The sequence below is a fragment of the Triticum dicoccoides genome, chromosome 7B, assembly GCF_002162155.2.
Source record: "Triticum dicoccoides isolate Atlit2015 ecotype Zavitan chromosome 7B, WEW_v2.0, whole genome shotgun sequence".
NCBI classification, from domain to species: domain Eukaryota; kingdom Viridiplantae; phylum Streptophyta; class Magnoliopsida; order Poales; family Poaceae; genus Triticum; species Triticum dicoccoides.
In genome coordinates this window covers 701,928,357-701,938,699 of record NC_041393.1, presented here as the reverse complement: position 1 = coordinate 701,938,699, position 10,343 = coordinate 701,928,357, and the positions used below count along the sequence as shown (strand labels likewise).

General features: G+C 42.7%; 1 long non-coding RNA gene across 1 annotated transcript; it reads left to right on the top strand.

Moving 5' to 3' along the window:
* The first annotated feature begins 306 nt into the window (after positions 1-306).
* Positions 307-2,038, top strand: LOC119336515. Its single transcript, XR_005162594.1, has 4 exons — positions 307-390; positions 810-1,024; positions 1,111-1,254; positions 1,936-2,038. It is a non-coding gene; the product is annotated as an uncharacterized LOC119336515 (long non-coding RNA).
* Positions 2,039-10,343: the final 8,305 nt, after the last annotated feature.

Genomic DNA, 10,343 nt, shown 5'->3' with positions numbered 1-10,343 from the left:
AAGAGTATGTGAGGGAAGTTGTTGGCATCTCACTGACCGTAAGTCCATTCGCCGGCCTACGTCTCTGCTTCAGCTCATGGTAGCTGGATTCATGTCGAGCTGCAAAATTCAGTGGAATGTTTAGTTCAAATCAGTTATCCTGACACCCCTTTTCATGATTGAGCCTTCTGTTTTGGAGCACACAGATAAAACTGCTATCAATTGGTTTTGTTCTATCATGAAAGACCACTTTTCGTTTGGCACTTAGAGAGCAATTCTTCACTAGACTGTTCCACGAAAAGAGGATTGAGTACTTCGGATTTGCAGGATTTGCGGGATACAGTGATCGACTATGCATACATATGGGGGAATGTAGATGATCCTGGCCTCTATAGTGAATGGGATTTTGATGTGAGTATTTCCCTTCATGCTAATCGTAAGCATATTTGGTATATTGATTGAAAGGCGTACAAACACTGCCACTATCTAACTAAGCAAAGATGTTGCTATGAGAAGCAAAGCTGTTGCAATGTATCTTTATTAGATTACATGTATAATGCTACTATTTGTTAAACAGTCTCCATTTTCTCAGCTGGCCCAATACTTTTGCTGATCAGAATTTTGGTACGAAGAATAACATCACTAATTTACTAGCTCTAAGAAAATCACATGCTTGATTTCCTGAATATGTCCCTATGTGCTGCCAACCCGTATATGTTGTTTGGTAATGTCTTATTTTCTTTGGATCCCATGGGCATATTTCAGTAGTATCCATTCAAGCACTGACCTGTACTACTATGCTGCTTCTCCATCACTTCTGGTTCGTGAAGGTCGACGGCTCTGCCGACGTGAGGGATCTCAGGTCGCCGTCGCCCTTTGGGAGCTCCCTCTCCTTCCTGCCTTCTTACCGTGGTGCCAGGGATCAACGTCCAGACGCCAACACGATAGAGCTATTGTGCTGCTGCCTCAGGTTGTCCAGGCGCGTCATCGGTCCCAGCTACCCATCATCAAGATCCGACGTCCTTTGTCCTTTTTTCCGATTGATGTGAGTAAGCCTCCACTACCCGCTTCCAACTCTGTAAAATTTGCTGTTGTAGTTGGCATGAGAGGCGCCTTGATGCAAAGCTACAGGTTTACGTGGGTGTTGCTGGCTGCTTCCCTCTTGCCCCCTGGCCAGCAGGGTCCTCCATGACCAGGGCCCCCAAGCTAAGGAGTAACATGCTGCAGCTTCTGCCCACCACCATGTATGAGACATCGAAATCTAGGAAGCTGCAGGTTTGTGAGACACTCATGCTCACCATGTGTTCTCTGAAATGCTCCCATGTAGATATATATAAATTGATGTTTATATATTATAAGCATTTGTAAAATGTTCATGTACAATGTAGTATGCAACAATAAATCACATCTCCCAGCAATGGCTACTTACCATTACTCTTATCACCTTAGACTAAGTAGTAGTATGAATTAGATGACTCGGCACTTATGTTTTCGTAGTAGGTTTTGTGTCCTTCGCGTACTTACAGTTCAGAGATAAATTTGGTACATGGCTGATTGACTTTGTTCGTGTGGATTACCAGTTTAGCAGCAATGATGGACTTTGTTTATGTGGAGTACCAATTTAGCAGCAACTCTGTTGTAACTTTGGCAACACAACCAACATCAAGTGTCACACTGGTAGTCTAGGGTCCATCATGTACGTGTAGTTCATCGTCCATTTCTGAATCACCAAGGATTGATTTTATTGACACAATATTCTCTACATGTTGTTTTCTATTAGGTAAAAACAATTATTGGCTCCTCATGTAATCTACAATAAGTATCCCTTTTGACACTCATTTAAGTAGAATTTTTTATTATTATTGTGGAAGCAGAAACACACTTCAGAAGGATTTCATGTAGTATGTACTTTGAGTTTTCAGAGTCTATTATTGACATGGATTTTCCTTCTGCTAGAGAGGCTGGTGCCAAATCTACATCAGAACAACGGCAAGTTAACAAACGAGGAAGCTGGAGTTGTACTGTGACTATTGTTAGATCTGTTTTTGCACTTCTGAATTTTACTTGAAATGAATCTCGAAGGTACAACTCCTGCAGAGTGCTAGCGCCCACCTACAGATGACAAGATTTTCCTCTTCTGAATGTAATGAGGCATGATCCACAAACTCTTCATAGAACTTTGAAGCAAAATATTGATCCCCTGCATGCATATATGATTGCGAACCAATTATTTTTCAATCCGTTCCTTTTTACCATAATATTTTTCTGGGTGATGTAACATAAGTATATTATTGGTACAATTAAGTGATATCATTAGTACTTCCTCCGTCCAAGAAAGCTTGTCCCTCAAATGGATGTATCTAGCACTAACTTGGTGCTAGATACATCCATTTGAGGGACACACTTTTTCGGACGGAGGGAGTACTTGATTTATCTGGGCATAAAAATGTCTGGGATAATAGCTCTAGCACTCATGCCGACAATTTGAAAATGGTAGGACTACCTTTACCTTTACCCATATAGAAGTGATAATCCCCTCCCCCCTACATATATAGCGTTTTTTCTCCCGTTGCAACGCACGGGCATTTTTGCTAGTGAAAATAATTAGATGTCAAAGCATACATTTTCAAAAAAATGTTTAATGCATACAAAAAATATTTCTGATGTATAAAAGAATGCACAATGCGTAGAAAGAGAAAACCAGAGAAAGAAACAAAGAACACCGAAGCATAAAAAGACGAAGAAACATAAAAAGGAAAGAGGAAAACCCGAAGAGAACTGGAGAAATGCTGAAGAAAACCATTCCAAAACAGTCCAAAACCGTAAAGAAAACGACAGAAAAAAGCCGTGCGGTAGCTACAGATTTGGAACGGACCACTGCCGCGCCAGAGCTGGGTGTGACCTAATTTGTTCTTCTCCGGCCGGCCGGTATCGTACGTGGTTCCATTACTTCTTTCATATTGTCAACTTTGTTGTTTCTTCAGGGCCATCTCAAAAAGCTACTCCTGATCGATGGCATGGTGGCCCGAGATTCAAGGTCGACCCGGAGGAGACCGACAGAAGAGGATTTTGATAGAAGTGTTCTTCGGTTTGGTTGGGATTAAACAGGATTGACAGAAAGTCCCCTAAATTCTCTCCAATCCCATTGGGAGGGGATTAACTTAACAAGGCCTAGGCGTGTCTTAGTTGCAAATTGTTTTCCTTGTACATCGGGGATGCTTTGATTCATCATTCTGTATCCTTAATGCTGAAAGAGATGCATCACATCTGCAACACATGCTTATTCAGAGTTCCATCAGATGAATGTGAGAGCGACGGACTCAATGTCTGACACTCACTTGCCGTGGACGGCGGGGGCAGGAGAACGTCTTGCCCGGCTCAAACATCGACGCAAGTGGGGCGGGGCGTGTCAAGGTCTCCACTGCACTGGAGGTTTGTCGAAGCTGAAATAATCCCCTGTGGCTTGATCTAGAGCTCAACATCCAACTCGATCACACACCACCACCACACCTTGCGAAAACCAAAGCAGAGAAGGCCGTCGTGCCGTGCGCTGCTCCAGGCTCCGGCCGAGCAAGCTCGCAGAGGTGCGTATCAAGAATCTCATCTCTCCTCCTGATTACTACTAGTACTAGTGCTGAGCAATCATCTACTTCGGCTTGTGCCTTGCTGTGTAGAACTGATCGATGCTGATGTAGATTCTTAGTTGGATGGAACTTGCTGTGCTGAAACTGCATTATGCCTTACCCTTTGCAGGTGACAGACCTACTTGATGGGCACACGGCGATCACTGGTACCCAGCACGCTTGTGTTGCCAGCAGTACTGTTGCTGCTGTTCTATGGAGCTGGTTCATCATTCTATATCCTATATGCTGAAATATGCATCACATCTGCAGCACATGCTTATTCAGACTTCCATCTCAAACAGTGAATTTGAGAGCGACGGAAGGACTCAATGTCGACACTCGCCGTGGCGGGGGCTGGAGACCGTCTTGCCCAGCTCAAACAGCGACGCAAGTGCCGGGAGACAAGTCAAGGTCTCCGCTGCACTGGAGATGCGGCCCAAGCGTGTGGATGTGACGGAGGCTGCACAAGTGTTCTTGAGCCCCTGAACGGTCTCCCCATGCGGCGAGATATGACTCGATTCCTCCTCTCCTTCCAACTCACCTCGCTCGTGGCGTGCACACCTCACGCCTTCCTTCTTCTCGATCCATCCCCGCCTACGCACGGCGTCCTTCCTTCGCCCGCCCCTCGAGCCCTCCACCAACGGCTGCCGTCGTGGTTGTCGTACATCTTCCCCCCTCGTCGATGAGCAGCATGCACATCTCCTTCCCTCTCCCTCTCCCTCGCCCTCGCCCAAGTCCTAAGTCGCACGCGCACCCCGCACGCGGACGGACGACCATTGCCGACATATATAGAGATAATGATGCTCTTAGAAGCCATGACGAAGAGAACGAGAAGGAGGTCGTGGTGCTACGGATCAGTGATGTGGCGCAACTTAGGCCCTTGCTCGGTGGCCGGTGGGTATCCCTAGGGCATTTAATGACATGATGATGATGCTAAGTTCCCAAGAAAGGGAATTATCAAGTGATACAGGTTTCACATGGCTTTTACATTGCCCTATATTGTACCGAGTTAAAGTTTCAAGTCCCAAGTCAGTTCCGTGAGATACAACGTTTACAATGGCCTATGTTGTACCAGAGTTAAAATTCCTTTGTTTTTGAGCAAACTTTCCAAGTCCCAAGTAAGTTCTGAGAGATACGGCGTTTACAATTAATGGCCTATGTTGTACTGAGTTAAAATTTCTCTGTTTTATCAGTTCCGTGAGATGTTTTATCAGTTCTGAGAGATGACAGATATGTATCCTCAGGCTGGCTGGCTGGCTGGATTCATCTTCTTTGATCGTGGCAGCTACTTAAAAGCTAGCAGGTTTTGTGATGAGACTGGCACATGTGGCTGGATTCCAAATATATATGGTATAAGATTGACAAATCTGACTAGATTCTTCAATGCATGGCAATTCTTTGTCAACATTTCACTAGGCAAAAGAACAGATTTACTTTTCTTGTGCAAGACTAGTGAACATTTTTTGTTTTGTTTTGCGAGGGAGATCAAGATATTACTCAGTTAGTGATAGCATTTTATTATTGTAATCATCATATATCTCACTTTGATTGATTTCTATGTATTTTTCACAGCCACGTCAACACTGGGATTGGGTAGCTAGACAAACTAAACCACACTAGCTAGCCTGGTTGGAGCTCTCATGCCTCATCATCACCAAACACATGTTGCAAGTATTACAAGCCTTGTAACTTGCAGACCTAATATGTACTCCTGGATTGGACTGCCCACTTTATCAGTACAAAGTCTAGTGTGGGGCTGCTGGAAGATCGGCTTGACAACCGCCGACCACACGTGCTATGTATCAACTCTCAGCATGTGGCATGCTCCCTCTTTCCCAATCATTCATCTCCTTTGGCAATCCAAAAGGACCGTCGAGTCAGTTCGGACATAAAAAGATGTCTCTCTGATGGAAAGTCTGTTTGGACATAAAAAGATGCATACATATCATCAAGTTGTTTTGAGGGCACATGACAAACCAATTTTCTTAATATGATAAACAACAACCACGATCAATGTAGGCGACAAAGGGTCTCCCAAGAGTAGGAGGGCATCATTGGAAACAAACACAAGATCAGCATGAGATCCGGATGTAAGTGCATATCATGGATGGTACACAGACCACATATATGTAGTTGGAATTTCAGGAATGAGGCGAGCATACACAACATATAACAAAAAGAACAAGACCGCTCCATGTGTGTGATGGGAAACGGCATACCGCTCAAGTCGGAACTACAAGCATAGACCAACAGAGATCCGGATGTAAGTGCATATCATGGATGGTACACATACATGAGTTAAACCTTGAAGCCATGGTTGTTCCTCATACCACTAGCCTTCTCAAACTTCCTTGTTTTGGCCAAGGTTCTCAAGACTACTTCCACCTAGGCATATGGTCCTCATAACTCATGTGTGGCCTCCTTCCAGGACAGCCTCCGCCCTCCGGCGGGATCCTTTTTTACAGGGAAGTAACCTAGTGTCAACTCACTTGTTCTGCCGATCGCCCATAACCGGTCATCAGGCAGAGAGTAGTGGCAACCGACCAAGTAGTTGAACTGTAAATAGAACAAATGTAAAAATTTGAGAGGCACGATAACCTTCAGTTTTGAATAATCTCATTTCAACAACAATGCATGTAAGAGAAGTGGTGCTTGTAAGCATGAAAAATAGCAAACAACTAGCTTGCTCTAATCTACAGGAAATGCAAACAGTTAACTGGCTACTAACGACATTATTTCTTATAGTTTATACCACATACATGACTTATGCTCCAAGGCTAAACAAATGATGCATACAAACAGTTTTTGTATAACTGATGGTCGTTTCAACAAACAAAAAGTTACTTAGCATCATAACACAAACCAAGGAACCGTTGTTACTTCACAATCCAATGATGATCCAACACAGTTATAGTTTACAAAACCAGCAAGGAGATATAATAATGGTTAACACTCACTCTTTTCCCTTGCTCAGTTTCCTAAGCTTGCATACATACATTTAGCATTGCATTACTTTCCGAAAGCGCACAAGGCACAACACACGTATTCCTAGTCTGGACACTACAGTAAATATTAATCATCTTTTCTATGACACAACAGTAACATCTTAAAAGTTAATTATTCCTATAGCTAATGTTCTTGGGAGGAGAATTTTGAACCACAACAAAAGAAAGAACATATTTGTGGTGAAGTAGGGATCAACCTTGTGCGGGGCGTCATCATGGTCGAGGTGGACGTCAGACTCGACGATGTCCTCCTCGTCAGCTTGGGCATGGGGTCCAGGTCATCGGCGGAGGGTGCCTGCTGCTGCTCCAAATCAAACAAACAAATAAGTCTAGCGGACTAAAAATGGTTGGTTATAGGTAACTAGTGAGTTGCTGTATAGTATTTGAAAATAACTTGAAGCAATTATCATTGCATGAAAAAAGCAAATGATCTAGGTGAGGTAATTAACAACATAGATCACAATAGACACATCTATCACATGTGCTCCTATTGCTTCACTTGTCGAATTTCAGACTATTAGTAACACACACACACACACACACTTAAGCATTGACAAGTAACAAATTAAGCAAATCAACACTCCCCCTCACGTCTACACTTATTTAGTCCTTAGACTTGGGATCGATATAGGCCGCATGATCTTTTTTTTTTGAACTCCAACAGTCAAGGTTTCTTGTTCCTAAGAAAAATGTTCCCGTAAATAAGCTAAGCAACATATAGCAAGTTTATTCGATTGCTTTACATTTATTACACACAGCAAAAAGATTTTATTGTTTTACACACAACATCAATATCTGATTTGATAGCTTGCATCAGTTATACACACATACCAATAACCTTGCAGCGGTTTGTAGGCAGGACAAGAAAGCATTGTTGCATCTGCATCAACTAAGTAACTCACTATAGTGGTCTGGCTACCAGCAGCAATACACCTTCCGGACATAGCCAACGCTTGCTAGAGGAGGAATCTATAATACATGGCGCAGCAGCAGAAGAAAAATATATATCTCCATGTAGCAGCCATCTGATTTGGAGCGTATGACACATGGCACATGAGTTGCACCAGGCATCTAGTTTGATTAACAAATTCATTCAGGGGAAGCAAGCAAACAACAGTGAATTTACGATTTATGGATGCAGGAAAATTAATTTGCACGTCACAAGGTAGCTTTGCAATCCCTTATTAGATTAGATATTCCAAACTTGTGAGCCACATAGACACATATTGGAATGTGCTCTAGCATGCTTGAAGCAGAAAGAGCAAAAAAAGAAAGAAAGAAACCAAACCAAACAAGGAGAGTAAAGTGAGGAGTGGACCTTCCATGGGCGGGAGAAGTGCTAACTGGCCATGCGGGGAAGGAGCAGACTTCGCACATGCTATGAGTGCCGTCCATGGCTACATGATGGCTACAGAGAAGAGAAGAGATGAGTCAGGGTCAGAGAAGAGATAGTAGAGAAAGGTAGCAGAGGGGTAGAACTGCAGCAGCTCACCACCTATGCAGCAGCTTCTCCTTCCTTGGCCGTTGATGTCTACAAAAAAAAGCATGAATCAGATGGGTATATGAAGAAAACAGAAAAATAAGAGAATGGTAGGAGAAATTTGTACCTTCGAGGAGAGGATCCATGATGTGAGCCTCTCCGTCACCACGGGAAGAGCTAGGGTTTCAGCGTGAGATGGGGGAAGCAAGCTAATTACAGAGGATTAGCTAGCTAGTCTTTTTTTAGCTTACTGATGGAGATTTGAGATGGAGAAATAGCAAACAGATAAGGCTCAAATTCATAGGATATGCAAAACAGGTAACTGATTTATGAGTTATGCTCCAAGCCTAAGCAAATGCATATAAACAGTTCCTGTAGCCGGGAGAGACTAATTGTTGTCTCAACAAACAGTTTCTTAACATTACACAAAGCAAGGAACTGTTACTTCACAAAAGAAAGAACATATTTGTGGTAAAGTAGGGATCGACCTTGTGCGGGTCGTCGTCGTCATGATCGAGGTGGAGGTCGGACTCAACGGTGACCTCGTGAGCTTGGGCATGGGGTCCAGGTCTGCTCCAAATCAAACAAACAAACAAATCAAATCAAACAAACAAACTACATGGTGCCTCGTAAGCAACATGTAGCAAGTTTATTTCATTGCTTCACATTGATTACACACAACAGAAGGATTGATTGTTTTACACACAAGACCAAGATCTGATTGGATAGCTTTGCATCAGTTATACACACATATACCAAAAAACCTTGCAGCGACTGATAGGCAGAATAATAAATAATTATGCAGGGAGAGTTCATGCCCGAGACATGAGTTAGGCTCCAAGCCTAAGCAAATGCATATAGGCAGTTTCTGTAGCTAGGAGAGACTAATGGTTGTTTCAACAAACTGTTTCTTAACACTAGACAAAAGCAAGGAACTATTACTTCACAATCAAATAATTATCTGACATAGTGACAATTTAAAAAACAAGCAAAGAGATATAATGGCTTACCTTGATCAATTTCTTAAGCCTACATACATTTAGCATTGCGTTAATTTCCGAAAGTACACAACACAAGAAATCATCTTTTCTATGACACATCAACATCTTAAAGTTAACTATTCACGTAACTAATTAGACTCTAGCACACAACCACAAACAGAAATACAAACATAATATTAAACTCGGCCACACAAGAGATACAACACAGCAACATTGTATATCACACAACATGGGCACTCGATTTCAACAAGGGCACCAGTATAGCGTTTCAATATAACCTCCCTTTCGCCTACTGAACAAGAGGAAACTCGGTGACCATAACGCTAAAACGTCAATAACTTTCCTGAGAAGTTGAGCATATTATGAGCTATGAAAATAACTGACCAGACACAAAAGGCTGGGACTTCAAGCATGCTGAATAACTAAGCATACATTCAGAATTAAATCTGGTGCCATTTGCAACAGCTAGTTGCTAAAGGAGATGGATTGATGGTGCAGGGAGATTATCAAGTGAGTGGGTGGAGAGAGGGGGCATGGAAGAATGGCTGGCTAAAATTGATCACCATCCAGTAGTAATGTATACTAGCTAGAAGAACAAGGAGGGCATTCATTAATTTGTTATAGTGCTTAATTAATTGTCCAAGAACTTGAATCAGTTGAGCTGGATACTCAAGGGCACATGAAAGAAGCTAGTACTGGAGATCCAGTACTGGAGATGGGTTCAGTTGCAAAGTGCACTGCATAGAGGGACGTGGGTGATGTTGTATGGTTTGAATTTGATAAAGTACTATCCGAAATCATACAATTCCGTATACCATGAAAAATCAAGAGAGGAACAACTTCATATAGCATAAAATAACTGATAATTTGTGGGTAAATGACATGATGAACATGGCAATGAAATTGGGCAAAATTTCTCACACTCCTGAGTGCAAGTGTAGCATTTCATATGTATATTTTCTTCCGTTGGCATTTGCAGCAGTAACCGAATGCTACCTGCTGCAGGGAAGGAAGCCATTGCCGATAGACAATAGGGACTTTGTGTGGTGTGTAGTTGAGGTCCTCCTCCTCCGCATCATCGTCGTCATTCTTGTTGATGTCATGGGGCTCCTGCTTCGAAACGAACAAAACAGAAATCAATCTAACTCTTTGAGGCTAGGTAGATGGATGGGGAGAATCGGAATTGGCAGGATGAGAGGCATATCGGACCTCAATTACACAACTGCAGGGTGTTCAAGTTTATTTCAAGGTTTGA